At 43.7% G+C, this 21,961-nt stretch overlaps 2 protein-coding genes across 3 annotated transcripts in view; one reads left to right on the forward strand and one right to left on the reverse strand.

The window, feature by feature from the left end:
- Positions 1–21,961, forward strand: part of rabl2 (RAB, member of RAS oncogene family-like 2) — a 321,019-nt gene that overhangs the window by 232,546 nt on the left and 66,512 nt on the right. The window lies entirely within an intron of this gene.
- shank3a (SH3 and multiple ankyrin repeat domains 3a) overlaps positions 1–21,961 on the reverse strand; it is a 273,592-nt gene that overhangs the window by 221,865 nt on the left and 29,766 nt on the right. The gene's annotated exons all lie outside the window — the stretch shown is intronic.

The following is a 21,961-nucleotide window of genomic DNA, read 5'->3' on the forward strand; positions in this document are numbered from 1 at the left end:
CACTGAAGCTGCTCTCCAGAGCGGAGAGAGTGTCCTGCAGGGGGTGACACTCATGGTCCAGCATAGATGTGAATCTAGCCAGGACCCTCCTGTCCCCCACCTCCTGCACCGAGTCCAGAGCACAGCCCAGGACGGAGCTGGACTTCTTGATGACTCTGTCCAGCTTCCTCCTCTCCCTCTCCGTGATGCTGCTGCTCCAGCAGGCCACACCGTACAGGAGGGCTGATGCCACCACAGAGTCGTAGAAGGTCTTCAGGAGTGGCCCTGTCACTCCAAAAGACCTGAGTCTCCTCAGGAGGTAGAGCCGACTCTGGCTCTTCCTGTACAGTGCGTCTGTGTTATGAGTCCAGTCCAGTTTGTGGTTCAGATGAACACCCAGGTACTTGTATGAGTCCACTCTCTCAATGTCCCGTCCCTGGATGTTCACTGGTGAGGGGGCAGTGGGGTGGCGTCTGCGGAAATCCACCACCATCTCCTTGGTCTTCCCCGCGTTGATGAGGAGGTGGTTCCGCTGACACCAGTCCACAAAGTCCTGCGCCAGTCCTCTGTACTCCGCGTCATCGTCGTCCGTGATGAGTCCGATGATGGCAGAGTCGTCAGAGAACTTCTGCAGGACACAGCTGTCCGTGTCATGTCTGAAGTCTGCAGTGTAAAGGGTGAAGAGAAAGGGCGCGAGGACAGTGCCCTGGGGCGCCCCCACACTGCAGGTCCGAGTGTCAGACACACAGTTCCGGGCTCTCACAAACTGGGGTCGGTCCGTGAGGTAGTCCAGGATCCACTCTGCCAGGTCATACTCCACACCAGCCGTCTCCAGCTTGTCCCTCAGGAGCAGCGGCTGGATGGTGTTGAAGGCGCTGGAAAGATCGAAGAACAGAATCCTCACAGAGCTGCCAGGCTTTTCCAGGTGAGAGAGAGAGCAGTGCAGCAGGGAGATGACGGCGTCCTCCACTCCGATGCCAGACCGATATGCAAACTGCAGCGGGTCCATGGCTGAGCTCACGGTGGAGCGGAGGTGATCCAGGACTAGCCGCTCCAGTGTCTTCATCAGGTGGGACGTGAGAGCCACTGGCCTGAAGCTGTTGAGGTCTTTGGGGCGCGGTGTCTTAGGCACAGGGACCAGACAGGAGGTCTTCCAGACCTGTGGTACCACCCTCAGCTTCAGGCTCATGTTGAAGACATGCTCCATAACTCCACACAGTTCATCTGCGCAGGACTTAAGGAGCCTGGGGCTGATGCCATCAGGTCCTGCTGCCTTCCTCACTTTAATCCTCTTCAGCTCACTCCTCACCTGTGCTGCTGTGACAGTCAGTGGTTGGCAGGGGGACCGTGTGCTGGGGGGATGGGTGAGTCCAGGCGAAGTGGGGAGCTGATGGTCCGGGGCAGATAAGCGAAGAGGAACAGATGCAGGGCATTGTCCAGCTGTGGAAGAGGGAGCATGCAGCTGTGCAGGGGGAGGGGTGGGTGACCGATCAAACCTCAAGAAGTGAGCATTTAAATCATCACCCACTGTAGATCCCCCTCTGTCTGGGCAGGGGGGATTTTGAAGCCCGAGATGGTTTTCAGGCTCCTCCACACTCCCTGAATGTTCTTTTGCTGCAGCTGCTCCTCCATCCTCCTCTTGTAGCCGGCCTCAGCCTGCCTGATCTTCCTCCTCAGCTCCCTCTGCACAGTCCTCAGCTCCTCCTTGTTCCCTGACCTGAAGGCTCTCTTCTTCTCCTTCAGCAGAGCCTTCAGTTCACGGTTAATCCATGGCTTGTTGTTTGGAAAACACCGCACCGTCCGGGAGGGAACAATGTTCTCAAAACAGAAGTTGATGTAGTCCGTGATGCACTCTGTGATGGGGTTGATGTCCTCCCCATGTGGGTCATAAAGCTCAGTCCAGACAGTGGTGCTGAAGCAGTCCCTCAGAGCCTCCTCGCTCTCAGCAGACCACATTCTCACCTCACGGGACACCACAGGCTGCCTGCGCACGATGGGTTCATACACAGGCCTCAGATGTACAAGGTTGTGGTCCGAGCTGCCCAGGGGAGGGAGGGGGGAAGAAGAATAAGCCTCCTTGGTGTTGGCAAAAAACAAGTCCAATGTTCTATTCTCTCTGGTGGGGCAGGTAACATACTGGGTGTGTGTTGGTAGAACAGAAGAGGGAGAAGCGTGGTTAAAGTCACCAGAGATGAGGAAGAGAGCCTGTGGATGCTGTGTTTGCAGCCTACAAGTGTAGGAGAGCAGTGCTTCACAAGCATTTTCAGCATTGGCAGACGGGGCCACATAGACTGCGATCAAAATCACATGTGAGAACTCCCGGGGCAGATAATATGGCCTCATGCCAATAGCCAATAGTTCAATATCCTTGTTACATAGCTGCTCCCTCACTGTGCAGTGTTCGGGTTTGGACCAGCTCGTGTTCACATACACCGCCAGACCTCCACCTCTTTTCTTCAAGCATTCTCTCGTTCTGTCTGCCCGCAGCAGATGAAAATTGTCCAAACCTACAATAGAGTCTGGCATTTCTGCTGTTAACCAGGTCTCTGTGAAAATCAAGACGCTGCTGTCCCTATAAATCCTCTGGGACCGCATGAGGCTCGCTATTTCCGTCATTTTATTTTGAAGGGATCTCACGTTACCCATGACTACGGCGGGAACCGACTTCCTGTTTGTCCCTCTCTTCTCTCGGAGTTTACGTCCAGCCCGTCTGCCTCGTTGCGTTTTCCTTAGGATGTCCGCCGGGATAACGTGACGATCTCCGGGTAAGACGACTGTTGTCCGCAGTTTCATGAGTTCCTCCTTTGTGTAAACGCGGCACGGCACCGGCCGGGGGGCGGGGCCGGAGCCGGGGGACTCAGAGCCAAGACACATCGCAACGACACAACGAAAACACTCAATCCAGCCGAATAAAGTCAAAACAAGTTAATTTAAAGCGATTCCAGTGCGTGTCCGTGTATCGTTCGTGAAGTTCCTCTTTCATATAAACGTGTATATAAACGTGTACCGACGACACACCGTACTTTAGCGCGGCCGGAGGGCGCGGGGGGGGGCTGGTGGGCTCGCTCGGAGCTAGCTCACGTCACAACAACACAACGAACGCAACGAAAAACGCTCAAATCCAGCCGAAAAAAGTCAAAAACAGTTGAATTAAAAAACTATTCCAGCGCGTGTCCCTATAGTGCAGTAAAATAGAAAAAAATATACTAATTATATTTACAAAATATAGGAGATAAAGCACAATAAGTGTGAGAAAGAAGAGAGAGCGTTTACACCGGGCTTCCAGCTGTACCAGCGCCTTATGACGTAGTGCCAACTTTGATATGAATTCATGAAACAGACTTATATCGCTTCAAACATACTGTATATCATATACAAGCTTCAAACTATTGAATATGTATTTTTCATCCAAAGGAATCTCGCCGCTTTAGATGGCGGGCTGTGGGAGCAGACGTGATTGGTTTGGTGTTGATCTGGCCCAGAGAAGAAGCAGTGGAGCGGAGTGAGGCGTTCGAGGGACATGGCTAATCCTCTGCACACATGGCACAGACAGACAAACTCACACAAACTCAGACGAGGAAACAACAAAGTCCACAGGAAGGACAGGACAGCACAGGGATCAGCAGGAGGAATCCACAAGAGATAAAGAGGACGGCTGAGGTTACCACTGCAGTTTGATGTGAGATCACAGTTTGCTACAAGGGTGCTAAGGGTGCTAAGGGTGAGTGACATACACATGTGTGGTGTTTTTATCAGAGACAACAAAGCAAACAAACGTGCCTTTGTTTCTTTATTTTAATTTAGAAATCCACTATAGAATTTGTCTTGCTCGTCCAGTTATTTTCACAGAAGTTAATAAAGGATAATTGAATGCAACATGACAGGACACAATTCACTCACACTAAATGAAGAGCAGGTTTGTTGACACCTGATATAGTCGAACCTGCTTCATTTAAATGAGCTGTGGCCATCGGCCCACCACTTTAGCAGTGTTACACTAAAGCCTTTCTTCTACACACATTGTTTGCTTTCCACAATAATCCATTAGACTAACCACTCGGGAGAGTTCATTTGCCCCATTCACAAAATGGTGTGGAAATGAGGTTGCCTAGCAACAAAGACACATCTGTAATCAGACTGTTAAACCAGAATATTAACACTGGCACTTAGATTTGGAGGGTCACCCCAGTGTGTATGAAGTATGTGTAGGAATATGTTCTATATGGGGATGTATTTCTGTGGATGAATGACATTTTTTACAACTCAAATTTAGACACAGTGTTTATGAATATTGATGTTTTTATACATATTTGTGGAAGGGTCTGTAAAGCATCTGTTTTTATATGACCTTAAAAAAGTCAATGAAATTTAGTCTGAAGACTTCTTGTTATCAATAACAACTGAACTGAAAATCTTGGGTTTATGAAGTCTGACATCACATCATGTTTGGCTCCAAATATTTTGAGTTCCATGTGAGGTCATAGGCACAAAGTGCAGAAATATGGACTCCACTTTATACTTTCTGACAGGCAAGAATTTCAGTTAATTAGAACTCATACTGTGCCTGTATGTAAAGTATATTTCTGTCTGGATTTGAGTGGCTCGTGTCTCTTCAGCCTCACAGTGAAGCCTGCCTGAGGAAGGCCTTTTGCCAACGCACTTTAAAGGTACACACGTTTCTGGTCGAGGGTGGAGCCAACTGCTTGTCTCCATTGCTATGGTATGAAATATATTTATATATTTTCTTGCTAGTTCATCAAGCAGGTAGCAGACCGCCATCAGAAAAGTTACACACTGCTCCTTTTATCTACAAAGAGTCAGAGAAAATGAACAAACTACAGCGAAATCTGTATTTGCTTCCAAACCAACCAGACTGCTGAGATCCCAGTCCACAGCAGGTCAAAGAACCAATTACGTGTGAGCGGTGGCAGAGAGACGTTCAGCTGTCAAACATGTTACCACACTTTTGGCTGATAAGTGACAGTGGTTTGAGGAAGTTACTTGCTCTGCAGCAAAAATAAACACACTGGAAGCTCTGGTTTTGCTTTCACCTTAACGCAGTGGACCAAAACAAGTCCGCGGTGGAGGAACCGTAGTTTATCATCTCTGCTTGAACGAGTGAGAACAAACACATGTCTAATAGAGATGGGCAATACCATGCATGATAAAATTATGATGTTTTCCTGGCATCAGTGTTTGAGAAGTGTCAAATCAGAGAAAACTTCTAAGGAGAAGCAGAAACTACTGTACTACAGCTCTGAACCCCAGTGAGAGTGTTTGGGACGAGCTGGAGAAGGCTTTGTGCAGCAGTCACTCTCTCACATCATCAGTACAAGATCTGTGTGAAAAAATAATGCAACACTGGATCGAAATAAATCTTTTGACACTGCAGAAGCTTACGGACCTCTTCTGGTCTGCTCTTCTTCTTTATCGGACTGTTGCGCTGTTACAATTACGCACGGACTCCACATGTGTCACCACGCCTCAATCATACTTCGCGGGTTTACATGCAATTTATAAAACGGACTTGGCAGTTATCCAGATTCCTTGGCGTGCACGCAAACGTATGAGTATTGATGAAATGAACACATCGTCCCCTCTCACATGCAGTAACATATCTGAGTGCGTCTTCCTGTTCGTTCCTCCTCCGATGTGACTGTTCGTTGTGGAGAATAGGCTTGTTAAGGGTTGGTGCCCCCTCACAGTCAGGCAAATCAGAGGTCCAATTAGCACCAAAGAGCGAGCGGTAATGATGATGTGACTATAGCACTGTGGAGGACGACTGGAGCGGCCTGTCCCGAAACACTTGCACTAATCACTCCAACCTACGATCGTTAAGAAAATATTGATCCTGGATGATATCGCGGATGTTCAAACGGCACACCAATCGTCATCGTCAGCTAATCACGGCCTGCTATCTTTCAATCAATCACTTCTGAAGTCATTGATTGATTGAAGCACTCTGCTAGATCAAAGGCTTAGCAGCAACATCGTTTTTTTAAGGTTTAATATTGGCTCTGACAAGACAGCAGAGGTGTAAAATGCTGTTTTAACTCAACAACCAAACTCTCCGGTCTGACTCGCCCATGTGCGTTTGGAATCCATAAAGTCGTTCTAAAAATCGTTCTACACCACCTAAGATTCTTGCCAGTTTTTCTTTTTGACAGTCCGCCGCTTATCCGTGATTTTATGTGCAAGACGTCTAGATTCAATAGGGCGAATTACTGTGGCGATGCTTCTTGGAAAAGAAAGTGGAATTCTCGTAAAAGAAACATAACACTTAAGTCCAGGAGTCTGCACAAAATGTTACGACTGGACTGTGGCTGCGTTAAGGGAGTCTGTCTGCAGAACTACATGATATAGACTAGTAAACAACTCACTATTGTTCTATATCAGACTGCTGAATAGCCCAGATTACAGGAAATGACATCTCCAACAGGGTTTTATTTTATTACATGACAAAAAATTCATGCAGAATCTGTGCTTTTCAAAAATCCTTGCACTAATTTGTCACAATGTTTTTAAACTCACAGTAATCCATCTATTTCGGCTTCCACTGATCTATTCGAATCCATGCAACTTGTGCTTTTTATTTTTGAGGCAAACGTTTTTTAGGTATGACATGATTTATTAGCATTTTGTTGATTGAACTAATTTTCTGCTGTTATTTCTCTTCCCTAACAATTGCAAAGAGCTCCATTCGTGGTGCTGTTATAATATAACATATAGCATTAAAAAGTAATCTGCAAAAAGCCAGACCCATATTATGGATCTAGCTTTTTGCAGATTACTTTTTAACAGATAGACCACAGAAACGAGGCAAATTATATCTGACGGAGCGGCACAAGAGACACAAATGTTCAATTCATTTGATGTTGTCAACATAAAGCTTTTGTTTCTTGTAAAGCCAAATTAAGTTCTATGTTTGTGAATTTTGTTCACTGACAATGGCAATACAATTCTGAATCTGAAAAATCTTTCTGATTCTAAACAAGTTGGAACAGGAACTAAAACGTTTTACTCGAGTAAGAGCAGCCTACCTATTTGACATTGTCAAATATTACTCATGTAAGAGTAAAAGTATGGAGTCTAAAAACTACTCTGAAGTAAATGTAGTAACGAAGTAAAGTGCTAACCTCAATATGTGTGCACTTGAGTTATGTACATTACATTATGTAAAAGTCCAAGAACATATTGAGACACTTTGACACTGGTCCATCACTATAATAGCTTAAATCTTAAAATCTTATATAATAACCATCATCTTCTTATATTGATTGCCTGGTTCACGGCTAAGAGATTTTGTTAGCATGACTATTGACGCACAAACAGCTCCAACGAGACAATAGCTCAAGGTCTTTTCTTTCTCCTGCACTCCTCTCCTCGCTTGATGCACTGGGTCACCATGGTAACTTCGCTATCTTGCCAAGACCACTTCCAAAGAAACTCATTCACCATTCCCTTTACACCATTTTCTCATTTCCATCTGCTGTCTGCTGGACTCACTAAACCTGACGGGCACGTTTGAACTCAGATTCAGACCTCACCTGTGAGTCAGACAGGTGGGAGGGTCACCTCAGCCAGGAGAGGGCTTTAAAGCTGCACTATGTCACTTTTCACTTCACCTTAACCAATGTCATGTTATGTATTTACCTTAGTATAGAATTACCTGCATGCCACTGCCCAATCCGGTCAGCTCATGGAAGCTGAGCAGGTCAGGGCTTGGTTAGTATTTGGATGGGAGACTACAGGAACCTCAGGGGCCACAGTGGGGCGCTAGAGGACATGTCAAGACACTTCACCCACATTGAATGAATCTGGTGTGTAAGTGTTTACTCTTGGTCACATGTTTGTGTTTACTCTTGGTCACATGTTTGTGTTTACTCCTGGTCACATGTTTGTGTTTACTCCTGGTCACGTGTGTGTGTTTACTCTTGGTCACATGTGTGTGTTTACTCTTGGTCACATGTGTGTGTTTACTCTTGGTCACATGTTTGTGTTTACTCTTGGTCACATGTTTGTGTTTACTCTTGGTCACATGTTTGTGTTTACTCTTGGTCACATGTTTGTGTTTACTCTTGGTCACATGTTTGTGTTTACTCTTGGTCACATGTGTGTGTTTACTCTTGGTCACATGTGTGTGTTTACTCTTGGTCACATGTTTGTGTTTACTCTTGGTCACATGTTTGTGTTTACTCTTGGTCACATGTGTGTGTTTACTCTTGGTCACATGTGTGTGTTTACTCTTGGTCACATGTTTGTGTTTACTCTTGGTCACATGTGTGTGTTTACTCTTGGTCACATGTGTGTGTTTAGTCCTGGTCATATGTTTGTGTTTACTCTTGGTCACATGTTTGTGTTTATTTTGGTCACATGTGTGTGTTTAGTCCTGGTCACATGTTTGTGTTTACTCTTGGTCACATGTTTGTGTTTACTCTTGGTCACATGTGTGTGTTTAGTCTTGGTCACATGTGTGTGTTTAGTCTTGGTCACATGTGTGTGTTTACTCTTGGTCACATGTGTGTGTTTACTCTTGGTCACATGTTTGTGTTTACTCTTGGTCACATGTTTGTGTTTACTCTTGGTCACATGTGTGTGTTTACTCTTGGTCACATGTGTGTGTTTACTCTTGGTCACATGTGTGTGTTTACTCTTGGTCACATGTTTGTGTTTACTCTTGGTCACATATTTGTGTTTACTCTTGGTCACATGTTTGTGTTTACTCTTGGTCACATGTTTGTGTTTACTCTTGGTCACATGTTTGTGTTTACTCTTGGTCACATGTGTGTGTTTACTCTTGGTCACATGTTTGTGTTTACTCTTGGTCACATGTGTGTGTTTAGTCCTGGTCACGTGTTTGTGTTTACTCTTGGTCACATGTTTGTGTTTACTCTTGGTCACATGTTTGTGTTTACTCTTGGTCACATGTTTGTGTTTACTCTTGGTCACATGTGTGTGTTTAGTCCTGGTCACATGTTTGTGTTTACTCTTGGTCACATGTTTGTGTTTACTCTTGGTCACATGTTTGTGTTTACTCTTGGTCACATGTTTGTGTTTACTCTTGGTCACATGTTTGTGTTTACTCTTGGTCACATGTGTGTGTTTACTCTTGGTCACATGTGTGTGTTTAGTCCTGGTCACATGTTTGTGTTTACTTTTGGTCACATGTTTGTGTTTACTCTTGGTCACATGTTTGTGTTTACTCTTGGTCACATGTTTGTGTTTACTCTTGGTCACATGTGTGTGTTTACTCTTGGTCACATGTTTGTGTTTACTCTTGGTCACATGTGTGTGTTTACTCTTGGTCACATGTGTGTGTTTAGTCCTGGTCACATGTTTGTGTTTACTTTTGGTCACATGTTTGTGTTTACTCTTGGTCACATGTTTGTGTTTACTCTTGGTCACATGTTTGTGTTTACTCTTGGTCACATGTGTGTGTTTACTCTTGGTCACATGTTTGTGTTTACTCTTGGTCACATGTGTGTGTTTACTCTTGGTCACATGTTTGTGTTTACTCTTGGTCACATGTTTGTGTTTACTCTTGGTCACATGTTTGTGTTTACTCTTGGTCACATGTGTGTGTTTACTCTTGGTCACATGTTTGTGTTTACTCTTGGTCACATGTTTGTGTTTACTCTTGGTCACATGTGTGTGTTTACTCTTGGTCACATGTTTGTGTTTACTCTTGGTCACATGTGTGTGTTTACTCTTGGTCACATGTGTGTGTTTAGTCCTGGTCACATATTTGTGTTTACTCTTGGTCACATGTTTGTGTTTACTCTTGGTCACATGTTTGTGTTTACTCTTGGTCACATGTGTGTGTTTACTCTTGGTCACATGTGTGTGTTTACTCTTGGTCACATGTTTGTGTTTACTCTTGGTCACATGTGTGTGTTTACTCTTGGTCACATGTTTGTGTTTACTCTTGGTCACATGTTTGTGTTTACTCTTGGTCACATGTGTGTGTTTACTCTTGGTCACATGTGTGTGTTTACTCTTGGTCACATGTTTGTGTTTACTCTTGGTCACATGTGTGTGTTTACTCTTGGTCACATGTTTGTGTTTACTCTTGGTCACATGTTTGTGTTGCTTTAAAGGCCCAGCCCCTTCATGCACGTCTTCTCACTTCACTCAGCTCCTGTTCTCTCAGCACTGAGAGAACTGAGAGTTCACGTGTGACTGTGATTGGCTGAAGCCCTCGGTCTCTCTGGCGCCCTCTGCAGGTCAGTGGAAAAGATGACGTGTCTGTGTTTGAACATTGAACTGCATAAATCAGAAAAGCACAGAATCTGTCCAGATTGGAAGAATATCAAAAGGTCAAATGACAATTCAAATGTTATATTGCTCACCCGCAGGAAGTGAATAAAATACAAAATTAACTTGGGGTTTTGTTCAGTGAATGATCCTATTATGATAAGTTTATATAACTTTATAACCATTGACCATAACTTGGGTGTAACTTGAGAGCTGAATACTCAACTCTTTCTCAGTTAATATAGTTAAACATTTTGTTTTTTAACTTGTAAGTAAAGATTACAAACTGATTATTTATGTTTGCTTTCTTGTTTGTTTGTTTGTTTGTTTGTTTGTTTGTATGTCTGTTGTGTTATTTTTTTTTATTTTGTTCTGTTTTTTTATGCATCTGTGTTGTGATTTTAATGCATTTTAAAGCACTTTGCGTTTCAAATGCTGCTATACATTGCAAGAATTAGATGTTCTCAGTAAAATCCACGAAACAGCTCCAACATTCTTCACACACATCCACAAAAAATACAAATGTGTCCAAAAATTCCTATAAAGCATCTAATAGAATAATTCTGAATAAACCATTGTAACGTTTCCTTCATCACAGATTAGCTGTGTGTGTTGGCTGTGCTTTGCTGCTGTTTAATTACAGCGTTAATGGCTCTAATTGTGTTGAATACGCTTTCAGTCAACCTGTGATTATCAGGCGTTTTGCTTCAGTGACTTACCGAGGGGAAAAGTGCTCCTGAGCCTGCACAAGGGCACGGGAATCTAACTCCAACTACAGCAATTCAACCATAACAAGCAACTACCGAAGTGCAGTCTATTGAATTAAATGAAAGTGACTTCTCCAAACCAGCAGAGTGGAAATAAACAGGAAAGCAAAGCGTTTAAACGGCATTACACACCGACTTTTCATTAAAAAAATTAAATTAGCACACACAATGAAAGTGCTTTTATTCTATTTCTATTTCTTTTGCTTAGTTTATTAAAATGAGAGGTAACAATTGGACGTTAGTTACAGAATATTTTAGTCCTGGTACTGGAACCACAAAGTACTGCAAGATTATTCAATGTATTTGTATTAGTTTTTATTTATCAGAAAATAAACTCTCACATCGAATCCATGCAAAATGAATGTTGTCTCCTTTAAACTGTGAGCAGCATTCACGTCACCCATTACAGCCCAATAATGCTCCAAAATGCATATTTTACTATCACATGATAATTGATGTACATTTTTTTGAGTGTAGTTATGTCTGTCGTAGCAGTGAGGATGGACTCCTGTTTAGTATCCAAGCTGTTTAGTATCCAAGCTGTTTAGTATCCAAGCTGTGACCTTCCAGGGACAGCAACACCATTATAAGATCCATCCACTGTTCAAAACGTACAGTTTAATCCTGGGTTAATCCTTGAGTAGAGCTTGGTATTACTTCACTCTGGTTTACCTATAGGTCTGGCATCTTTACTGTGTATAACACCTTAGCCTAAGCATGTGGTAAACCTTAAAGGGCCCGTACTTGATGTCTAAATACCCTTTACGCCATACAGTATATCCATTATATACAGTATATCCATTATATATCCATTAAGTTCCTCTGACAGGATCTGGTAATTGTTCATGTCCCTAATGTATCATCTAACTCCTATTAGCATGCTCCTATTAGCATGCTCCTATTAGCATGCTCCTATTAGCATGCCCCTATCAGCATGCTCCTATCAGCATGCTCCTATTAGCATGCTACGTTCAGCACTGTTGATGTTGTTGTTTTTTTGCATTGGAATCCACCTGAACAACTCAGGAACTGCAGGCATCCATATAGTGCATTATAAACATTTGTGATCATGCGACTGAATTATATTATCTATTCGGATGAGAACCAAAAGGAAGGATCTGAAAGTGACGGTCAATGTTGTCCAATTAAAAGGTAAAAATCTTAAAATTCTCGCGTCTCATTTGTAACACTTACTAAAAGTGTGCGTGCGGACAAAACACAAACTTCCTCAAACTGTTTCAGTTTTGTCTCTCCACACGCAAAGCTCAGTGATTTCGATGCGCTCAAGTTGTCTTAGATTTCATAGATCTCAACCTTAACGTTTACACTCCCATACGTTACATTTTTGAACATATCCGTGGCTTATAAATGAGATCCCTGTGGTTGCTGTTGAATTTGTGCATCCAGAGTTCCAGTAGAAGTTGCCAGTTCTGCATGTGCTGGTGCTGGAAGTGTGACTCCAGCTACAGTTCAATCGTTTGATCATCTTTATGCCCTGGGACTACAGTTGGAACGTAGCATAAGGCTAATTCTGGCATCTCCTCACTGTATGTTCATGAATATGCGCTGTCCCTTATAAATAAATACATCTAAATCTGATTCAAGAAAAGGTATATGGACTGTAAAAACATGGAGGACCTTTAAGGATTTTTGTTTCTTGCTTGGGTTTTCCAACTTTCCCGATTTAGTTCTAACTTTGCAGCCGTGGAATACACAAGCATCCGACGTGGCCAGCTGCTGCACGCGTCCGCTCCTGTCTCGCTGTCTGAACGGACGCAGAGGACATTCAAAGGGACATTCTCTGTAAAAGACTGACCTGAACTCTCCAGACTCTTAAAGTCAGGAGCCAGGAGCATCTGTTCAGCACACCGGTCACACAGGAGCCAGGAGGACGCCAGGACGAGGTAATTGAGGTGCCATGGCAGCGCATACACGTTCACACAGTGGTTAGACCGCACCGCCTGCACAAAACAATCTCCATTTGAATTTCTCGCCTCCGTCCCACAAGACCCGGCCACTCTTCTGGTTTAAATGTGCAAAGTATCCGGCCCATTGCGACGCCTGGCTTGGAGTTCACAATAAAACAGTGCGAGTGAGGGTTTTGTCAACTTTAAAGGTCCCATAACATGCAAAATCGACTTTTCAGAGCTTTTAACCTTCTTACATTGCTATTTGTGCTTCACATATGTACCCAGAGTGTTTTTGATTGATTCCCGCAGTGTTTAGCTATATTACAGACTATCTCCTTTCCTCCAATCTCCAAACTGACGGGCCGTGGGGCAAGACCGCGTCATAACCACAGGCACGCGTCACCATCCCCCCAAACCTACTTCGTCACGGGTTGGGCGGGGGAGCCAGCTCGCTCTTCACAAGGGTGGGGGCGAATATCAAACCAAGCCGTTTGCATTTCCGGGTTGGTGAGGGGGTCCAAGGTCTGGGTGATATTTCTTAACTATTCATCAAATCAAATCAAATCAATTTATTTTTGTAAGGCCCAAAATCAGTTGCCTCTGAGGGCCACAGGGAGAAATGAATCAACAATGTCTGTGGTGGCGATGGAGTCAGACAATGTCTGTGGTGGCGAGGGAGTCAGACAATGTCTGTGGTGGCGATGGAGTCAGAAATGTCTGTGGTGGCGAGGGACGATGTCCCAGGGTCCTCTGTCCTTAGACTCTCCTTCTCGGCCAGGAAAAACTACAAAAAAACCTCTTTGGGAAAAAAGCGTAGAAACCTGGAGGAGTTCCAGTGAAGGAGAGATCCGACTCTCACAGACGGACAGACGGACACAAGGAGACTGGAGCTGGACCCACTCTTCAGGCAGAAGAGGGACCGACTGAGGCGAGCTGGACCCACTCTTCAGCTATTGAACTATTATTTTAAGTTAAGGGTGTTGCACAACCCTTATTATTATCAATTATACACTTAGGATAGACTACGAAACGTGAAAAAAGCATGTTATGGCACCTTTAATGAGCTTTTAAATTGGTGTTTCTTCATCATTCGTTCACTCAAAGTTGTGTTTTGATCGATTCCTGTGTGTTTGAGTTCATCCAGTATCGTCCTGCAACTGCTCCTTACAATGAAATGTCGTAATGAAGATGCCGAAACAGGAAGTGAATGGACTTTTTCTATTACCAAGCAGTTTTAGATCAATATTGAAGTTGAACAAAATGTAAAACGGTACGTCAATATACCTTTAATATAAATTGTACGTGCAGTATCTTCAAGCGCTTAACAGTAGTTCATTATTTGTTAATTCCCTCGTTAGGCGGTGAATTGATGAGTCTACAACCGTTCATAGACACGCTAAGCATCGAGAGGAGATGGTTTCAAGAGGCATCAAGCTGTGACCAGACAAGTAAGTGCTGATCAAGCACTTAACAGTGGAGAAGGAAAGGCAGTCGGATTATAATTGGATGGTAACGTCCCGAAACAGGCTTAACAGGCTTGTTGGTTTCAGGGAAAACTCACACTAACAGTAATAGAGTTTAAACAAATACAATAGCAAATAGATAAATATCCATGTAGTTAATATTTGCATTAAATGGTAATTGGTGACAGACAATTTGCCGAACCGAATCTGGGAGTTAAAAGTTGTTTGTCTTTGTGCATTTGGAACTAAACCTGATCTGTACCAGAACTTGAGCTTGAACAGGATCAAACCAGGACCAAACCCACTTGGACATTCATTTACAAGTCTACAAAAGATGAAAGAATGAACTCTGGAAGAAAAGATATTACTATAAATCAACTGGAGCACAACTCATGTCTGTCAGTGAGCGTTTGTACTCAAATGTCAGCGATAGAGGATGATGTGAACAGTGGCCTTTATCTGCTCAGCTTAGCAGTTTGAAAGTACTTTGAGACGCAAGTTACATCTTTAAAGGTCCCATAACATGCAAAATCGACTTTTCAGAGCTTTTAACCTTCTTACATTGCTATTTGTGCTTCATATATGTCCAGAGTGTTTTTTTGATTGATTCCCGCAGTGTTTAGCTATATTACAGTCTATCTCCTTTCCTCCAATCTCCAAACTGACGGGCGGTGGGGCAAGACCGCGTCATAACCACAGGCACGCGTCATCATCCCCCCTCTCCACCCCCTTTCCCTCTCGCCTCCCGCCTTTTATTCAGTCTCAAAGTAGACTCTTTCTCACTCACTCCGCGCTGCTCCGCGGAGCTTACAGCACACAGCTGTGGGGCCTACGTCACGGGTGGGCGGGGCACACACGCGCTCTGAGACTACGTCACGGGTGGGCGGGGCACACACGCGTTCTGAGACTACGTCACGGGTTGGGCGGGGGAGCCAGATCGCTCTTCGCAAGGGTGGGGGCGATTATCAAACCAAGCCGTTTGCATTTCCAGGTTGGTGAGGGGGTCCAAGGTCTGGGTGATATTTCTTAACTATTATGTTAAGGATGTTGCACAACCCTTATTATTATCAATTATACACTTAGGATAGACTACGAAACGTGAAAAAAAGCATGTTATGGCACCTTTAAAGAATCATCCCCACAATATGAAAATGTTACAGATGGAAAGTCAGATTATCGTGGCTACTGTTGCAATTAATATGATTTCTTAAAATGTTTTTTTCAGTCTACTTCAAATCAACCCAATAAAGATATAGAAACTCATTTAAAACATTTTAAGCTGCTGGACGAGCTCATTACGCTTCCTGCTCGGAGAACCGGCTTGAGAACCAAGACACAAAATGAAACAGTCAAACACGTTGCAGAAAATGTGTATAATCACAAACTACAATTGCAATCGTGTGATCTGAACGTTCCACGCAGCCAAGGGAATCAAACCTTTGGACGTCTCGCTCTCCACCGTGTCACATTATGCCACGATCTCACAGAATGACTCCGCGTCCAAACACCGTGATTACTATCAACGCCGACTATTTTTAGCAGCTCGAGCGGTGTAACTGGAAGGCCAGGCGGGCGGGGCAGACAGACGCGGTAATGAGTTTGAGCTTTGTTTTTGGCCACAAGCTGAATCGTGATCAGAGTGAGCTGCAGCCCGGCGCCGAGCGGGAGAAGACAACACACATTTAGAAGAACGCAGATGGGGACACAACTTCAAAGCACTCACAACGCCGCCTCAGAGATCATAATTGGGTTATTCAGTCAGCTCCGTAATTGGGTTTGCGCTGTGCTAATGTGGTTAGGGTCCTTCTCTGTATTGTGGTAATTGATGATCGCAAAGAAATCATCAGTCTGGGCTTAAATGGTTGTAGTAGGTGGATTGTTTTGTTTTTATTTGTAAAAAGAGTTGATGAAATATAGTTGAATACACAGGAAATACGTGTGTCGTCATTTTTAGGGCAGTGGGCTGGGCGGGGCTGCATGAAAACGGACAGGAACACGGTGGATTACTCACCAAGTTAAGATGAGGCCAAACGTTATATACAGAGCTAATATAGAGCTTCTGGTTAAATGGGATCCAGATTACACGTCTCCAATAGTAGCAGCGTGTATGCATGGGCAGCAGACCTGGGGTGATCATCAATATTTAGTGGAAAACAGTGAAAAGCGGTGGGAAAAAACAAACCCTGAAGTCTCAGAGTTTTAAACGCCGGGTTCTCACATGCGAAAAGTGAAAGCGTGACTTCCTGCGCTAAACTGCCATGCAAAACACATTTGCTGAATGGACGTCTCACTTCATAATGATTAGACAAACTTGCTTTCTATGTTATTAAATGACTGCTGGTATTTCGAACAAACGTCTCATCATCAGCAACGTGAACAGAGCCTTGACAAAGGCTGCTGTCGCTTCACTTCTCCTCTCTACAATCTGCGAACATCCAAGCTTCCCACACAGGTTTATTCAGCGTGGTTTGAGCACAGATCCGTGGGTTTGAGGCCGTGTGGTCCTCAGAGCGCATGTGCAGAGCTCTAAAACAAGCTGCTGTCCGCTCTGGTTCTGAAAGCTCACGTTAGAGAGCGGAGCTGCACGGGCTTCTGCATTAAGACAGTGGCATGGGCCTGCAGTATTGCTCAACGCCTACAGAGGCCAGTAAAAGAGAGAAGTGAGGGAGAAACAGACTTAGTTAGATATTTTTCTGAACAATTTAAATATAATTGTGAGAGACTGTCATTTTTTTTATTTTATTGGTCTCGTCCGGACCCAGACTTCTGATACAAAACTGACTTTTATCACATAAGCGGACAACCAGCTGTGCAGCCCTCGTGTTAGTGATTAGCGGGTTTTAAGAAATAGTTTCAGACCGATTTAATGTCAAATAAACGGGGAGGTTGTGTCTTACCTTCACTCCCCATGTCGCTCGCTCTCCCTCTCGCTATTTTGAACAGTTGCTTGTTCCAAACGCAGAAGCCCAGTTCAAGGACTGACTCATTTTCGCTCCAAACGGCGCTGTTCATAATAATGACTTTTTCTCTTGTTTTCAGACTGGAGCGTTTTATTTGACCGCTCCAGTCTGTATTCCTGTCTGCTTGCCTTCCGTACCCATAAGCACCATCCCATTTGAGTGATCAGTATTGACATAGCAACCTCACCCCGCTCCCTGGCAGCTCTTCAATCAATGACTGACTGTAGCTTTCCCCATCTCCAAGTCTAACACATGAGGCAGCTTCAAACCTCAACTAAACATTCAATAATGTCCCATGTGCTTGGAATCAAACCAGGGACCTTCTGGCTAGGAAAGGTTTTCACATTTTCTAATTATGTCTTAGTTTGATGGGAGAGTCCCTGTGGTTACAAACTTTACATCATTAGATTAGTTTACTATTAGCTAGCGCCTTGATAACAGTTGAGTTATGTCATTACCTCTGCATATGTCACATCACATTTGCTAAATCATCACCAAAATGGTCAACCATAGGAAAGATTTTTAAATAAAATCTTAAATTGTATTGTAAACTCCACTTTAGAGCATTCTAAATATGCATGAAACCCCATATTACCCATTATTCGCCATTACACCCATTTACGCCATCTCTGACCAACACCACCAAACCTACACCACATTCATATACAAAGTGGGAGAAGTATGTTGCCCAAGGACACAATAACAACATGTGATGTAACAAAAGACATACATTTCAAGATCTATTGTAATTTCAATATGACAGGGATTCATTACAATGTTATTTTCAAGATGAAACAGTAGCTGTTTCGTTAATATAATCATATGGCAATGAGTTAGTTTGGATATTGACTCTAGGTGAGATGTGTTTAGCAGCTGGGCACACAGCCTGGTACTTGTCTGAACATTCTAGCATATTGACATGGGACAGCAAATAAAAAACTGTAATTTTGTTGTTTATAGACAGGACAGACACATGGTCTGTATGTTCATCACGTTGCCAATGCCTCTAGTTTATAAAGTTACACAACTTCAGGTGCTTGATGGAAAAAAAACATATCATAGTCAAACTCTTGCACCAAAAACATATTTTTTTTGTCCAGAAATGGTTAGATTTAAGAAATGTTTATTGAGAGGTTGTTAGCATGTATGCTCCAACCTTGTGCTCGTGCATGTTGACGTGCACACGCTGGCCTGAAATGTCGCTGTCGCCCACATTGCAGTCAGAGAGAGTTTCTTTGACAGAGCAATGAGCAAATTCAGAAACATGAATGAAAAATACTCACATTTGTCCAATTTTCATATTTTGTATTTCACAAAACTACTGGGATCTGCCTATGAAAGAAAGTGGCTGCCTCCGGCCCCTGGTCAGCTTCTTTTTCCCCAGATGAAACCCAGTCAATTAAACTGTTTTAGCAAACCCCTTGTGACAATTCATACGGGCCACTTTTCATCCCTGAAATGCATTAAAATATTAAAATTACTCTTAAAACATCACAATTCCCTTGAATTTCACAGCCGGTGAAGTGTGTGGAAGATTCACGATCTTCCCGTGTGTTTGATTTTAAACCTGCTGCGATGAGTTTAAAAACCATTAGTCCTAAGACCACAAATGATGCCAGACTGATGGAAGCGTTATGTTAAAGACACTGGAAGAGTCATTCCTTCACTATTCATACTAGCTCAAATGAGTAGTTTAAAATAGATGCTAATCAGGTAGTCATCAGTGATGTGGGAGCTACAGGTGGGCAGGGCTTACTCAGAGTAGGTTAAATACTTGAGTTCTCAGACTAGATCCACAGATTGAGAATAACTGGATCAGAGTCAAAATGTCTTGTTTTTCTAAAAAAATTGTCCAGATGACTATAACTGAATCTTTTTCTACAATCCCTTTAAAGTTAAAAAGGCTTCAATGAACCAGAAAATTCTGCTCCAACTAAAAAAAAAAGATTTTAATCCAGAAGCCAAATGCACCCTTGACAAACCTCTAAGACTGCACTTCTGATGTATCTTCTCATTTACTCAGGCACAGGGTTCTGCTCCCAGCATATGCCCTGCTTCTAAATGTCTCTTTGCACTGGTCCAACTGCAGGTCTGAAGTCATTCAGGCTGCACACATACGGCACAGGTGAATAATAGTGCCATTGACGCTGAAAATGTTATAATGGACTCTATAAGATAACACTTGGACGTACAATCTGGACAATCCTGTTTTGTTTTGCCTCGACAAGCCAAAGGTGAGAAAGTCATTTCAATTGACAAAACGCCAAATGCAAGAAGCGAAAAAACCTACCAAACCCGTCCAAACCTGGCAAAACATCAACAATCCTAAGAGCGAGTAAGGCTGAGAATGTGTTCTTAGTGTTTTCAAATGTATGTCTGAAGGTATGTCTACCTTGTAATGGAGATGTTTCCAGTGGTCCAAAAATCCATACATCACCTTTGTAGAAGTTAATGTAGCAGTGTAGCAGTGTAGCAGTGTAGCAGCGCAGCAGCGCAGCAGTGTAGCAGTGTGGATGTGTGCGTCTGTCTGTTCTGCCCCGCCTGTGGGAGCGCCAGACCTGAACTATCAAAAAACACTCTTTGTTGTAGTTTTTCATCCTCTGGCCGTCTGTACTTCCGGGTGCAGGTCGCTCGGTGTGTGTGTGGTTTATGCGTTTTCTCCATGTAGCAGGTATGAATAGTACAATAATGCGTTCAACTTTAACGCGTAACTAGGCCCTTATCAGACGCTCTTTTGTAGTGTCGCTGTCCGCTCGGGGAGCGCCTCATCGTGCAGCTGGGTGTGTCTTCACTGTAGACCGGGTGTGTCTTCACTGTAGACCGGGTGTGTCTTCACTGTAGACCGGGTGTGTCTTCACTGCAGACCGGGTGTGTCTTCACTGCAGACCGGGTGTGTCTTCACTGCAGACCGGGTGTGTCTAAACCGGGTGTGTCTTCACTGCAGACGGGGTGTGTCCTCACTGCAGACCGGGTGTGTCTTCACTGCAGACCGGGTGTGTCTAAACCGGGTGTGTCTTCACTGCAGACGGGGTGTGTCCTCACTGCAGACCGGGTGTGTCTTCACTGTAGACCGGGTGTGTCTTCACTGCAGACCGGGTGTGTCCTCACTGTAGACCGGGTGTGTGTGTGTCCGGTGGTCCTCTGAAGCTATGGGTCATTCCAAGCCTAGTTTAAAGCCCCTGTACGACGGGTGGGCCCTCAAAGGGGTGTTTCTTGTGATGGGCTGTAGCGAGCATTAAGTTGATGTGTCTGTCTCTGTTTTTAAAACAATATATTTGTTCCTAGGTGAAGGTGTCAGAGCCCACCGGGCGTCCAGCTCAACCACCGCTGCATTTTTGATTAACCTGTTTCATTCTAAGAAGTGCTGCTCCCTGATACCGGGAGGGATCCGGACCGTTTCTTGTTGAAAGCTGTTAATGATTGAATGCACTTCATTATATTTCTTTTGATAAAGGAACTAAGAACACTTTAAACCATCCTATCTACAAAACTAGCTAATTGTACAAATAAATTATGCTTAAAATTGAACAAACTTATCGATATACGACCCTGTGTCCTTGTATACTGATGTAATTATTTACATCAGTGCAAGTGCAGTACAAGTGGAGGCCTCACCCTTGCATGCTACATCAGTTTCCTAGAATGTGGAGTGAATGTACTTTTTCCTGGATTAGTAAACTATTTTATTAATTGAAACCCAGGAAAACAGCCAGATATATTGCTAAAATGGGTTTTTGGATGAGAGCATGTTGGCGGCTGCATAATGTGTGTAACAACAGTTTAACCCCACATACTCTACTCCTCCTTTCACAGTCTCACCCAACAGCATGTTTGCAATAAAGATCATTTTCTCAAGATCATGGCCAGATTCATGGCCCAAATTAAAAAAAATAAAAGCTATGCTTTGAAACTGAGAAGAAGAAGCCATTGTCCATTTCAGGGTCTCACGTGTTCAGTCCCAGTGTGCAATCCATGTAGTTCTAGTTACTTCACTTTTGGGTTGGTCTTTCTTCACATGCACCGCTCATTATTCACCCCAAATGCGGCACCATGAGCCACGTGAGAGGCCATCTGCCAAACTTATTTCCATGACAATGGACTTCAAGCAAAAAGAGCCACATGGATACTCTCTTCCCTGATGAAAGGTCCTTCCTTTGCTAAACAAACCTTGAGAAAAAGCTTTCTGAGGGACACACAGACCAAGGCTTACCTGGCCAGAAGTTGTTTAATGCGTCCCACACTGCAGCTGTCACGTTGACTCTTTTACATTGATTAACTAAAGGTTGTGTGAAAACACCTGAAAGTACCAGATTTTTTTACTTGCTGAACTAGTAAACAAGTCTTGGGGCAGTAAAAGACCTAGCTCCTCAGGCCAGAACTTTCAGATTGACAATGGATTCTAGATCTCGGATGAAATATCTCAATTTTAAAACATTGTCAAGGTGACTACCTTTGAAACCTAACAATGGACCACCCCTGGACAAAAGAGACATTGCACCGACAGCCATATTGAAATGTCCCACCGGGATCAAACTCAGGACTCTAGAATATTTTCTAAACCAGGAATTTCAATTTACAGTTTTGACATACAGGCCAGTGTACAGCATCGCACCTCCTCTACAAAACCC

This window comes from Eucyclogobius newberryi, unplaced genomic scaffold (assembly GCF_026437365.1).
Source record: "Eucyclogobius newberryi isolate DKJ021-1_F unplaced genomic scaffold, fEucNew1.0.hap1 SCAF_7, whole genome shotgun sequence".
NCBI classification, from domain to species: domain Eukaryota; kingdom Metazoa; phylum Chordata; class Actinopteri; order Gobiiformes; family Gobiidae; genus Eucyclogobius; species Eucyclogobius newberryi.